This window comes from Mus caroli, chromosome 8, assembly GCF_900094665.2.
Source record: "Mus caroli chromosome 8, CAROLI_EIJ_v1.1, whole genome shotgun sequence".
In the NCBI taxonomy this organism is placed as follows: Eukaryota; Metazoa; Chordata; class Mammalia; order Rodentia; family Muridae; genus Mus; species Mus caroli.
Window position 1 is genome coordinate 87774184 of NC_034577.1, and position 1815 is coordinate 87775998.

A 1815-nucleotide genomic window follows, 5' to 3' on the forward strand; every position below is an offset into this window, starting at 1 on the left:
GGAAGAGCAGTCAGTGCTCTTAACCTCTGAGCCATCTCTCCAGCCTTCATGTTTTAATTTTTATTAGTTCTTTGTGAATTTCACATCATGCACCCAATCCCATTTATCCTACCCTCCCCTTGTGCCCACCCTCTACCCTTGCAGACTCCCCCCAGAGAGAGAGAGAAAAAAAAGTCTTATTGTGGAAACTGTAGCTACCAATAGTGTGTTCTACAGTCTACCCTTTTGTCCACACTTCTTTGCTTGTAAGTGTTCTTTGCAATGACTCACTGGTCTGGTTTGAGATCTCTGACTTCTGCTATTCTATCACTACTAGAATGTCTCTGAGACTTCTTTCAGATCTCATGTTGTTGCTCTGTATCATGGAGGTTCTGTAGTTTTGGATCTGCAGGACTGAGCCCTTAATGCACCCCAGGATCCATGGGGTGGATGTTGGGATAGGCCAATTCAAAACCCTTAATCTGGGCCAGAGTGGTATCTGAGATGGGCAGCCTGGTGGCCTTTGGAGCTGGCTCACTGGCAACCTCAGAACCAGGACCAGCTCTACCCTGATTCCCAGGTAAGATGCAGGGCTTGTTTTCTTGAGTGTTTCGGCTGGTGAGGGACAGGGATAGCTCTCCCATCTGCCATAGACATCGAGGAACAAGGGAAGAGAGGAGGTTGTCTCTCCCCACTCTGTGCCACTGTTCAGCAGACAAGAGGCAGGGTTGACTTTCCCGCACTTATGCCTTTGGGGCTGGTTCATCACCAAGCCCCACATCAAGGGCCAGCTGTACTATGCTGCCCAGGTAAGGTGCAGGGCCTGCTCTCTCTAGTGCTGCAGCTGGCTGGGGGTGCGGTCAGCTCTCTTGCTCTCATGCTCAAGGGCCAGCCTTCCCATGATGTCCAGGTGAGGGATGGGAGCAGTTCTACAGGGCCCTCATAAATCAACATGTCTCTAGGAGGCAGTCCAAACTAGGGGCCTCTGACTGATGTTTGGTAGCGACAGACCCAGACCTGGCTCTCAATGGCAGCACAGGCCAGGACCCCACTATGGTCCCAGGTGGCATCACCAGCTACTCGCATCAGGCTGTTCCTCACTACCCCCGAGGTTTTAGTTTTGCCTCTTTTCATTGTGCCCACATCCTTATGCCCACATCCTTCTGTGTCTCTTTCTCTTCCATTTCTCCACCGTTTACTTGTTCCTCTTAGTGATGTCCAGGGTCTCTGAGTGTCATCTCAGGAATGTTCTCAGGAGTGCTATGCCCTAGTCATGCATTATGGCACTGGACAGGAATCATCTCAGGCATGGTCTGCCTCCTCCCACAAGGCCTGCATGGCACTAGACTGGTGATTATCTCAGGCTTGCCCTTCTCTGGGACTGTTAGGCTACTAATCATTCAAATGTTCATAGGTCAGAACACTGACATAGCCTCTGACATAGCATAGACATAGCCTCTCTCCTCTCTGCCACCTACTGACCCACATGTGACACAGCAGCCACACCTGCAATGATTCTAGAGGCAGGCTCGAACAGAGGTTTTAGTAGGAATCAAATTTATAGGTTGTACAATTTAAAAATTGCTGAGACCCTCTACTTTTTAGGCTATCTTGGTCACCTGGTATGTCATTTTGCTACTGCCTCTCAGCTTCCCTTTTATGTTTTAGTGAACTTTATTATAGTCATGAGAATTTTATTTCATTAATTTATATTCATTTGCTTCTTTATTTTGTTTCTTTTTTTTGATTTTTAATATTTTTATTACATATTTTCCTCAATTACATTTCCAATGCTATCCCAAAAGTCCCCCATAGCGCCCCCCACTTCCCTACCCA

General features: G+C 47.7%; 1 pseudogene; it reads right to left on the reverse strand.

Moving 5' to 3' along the window:
• Positions 1–1359: 1359 nt before the first annotated feature.
• Positions 1360–1507, reverse strand: LOC115031815 (annotated as a pseudogene).
• Between the last annotated feature and the right edge of the window lie 308 nt (positions 1508–1815).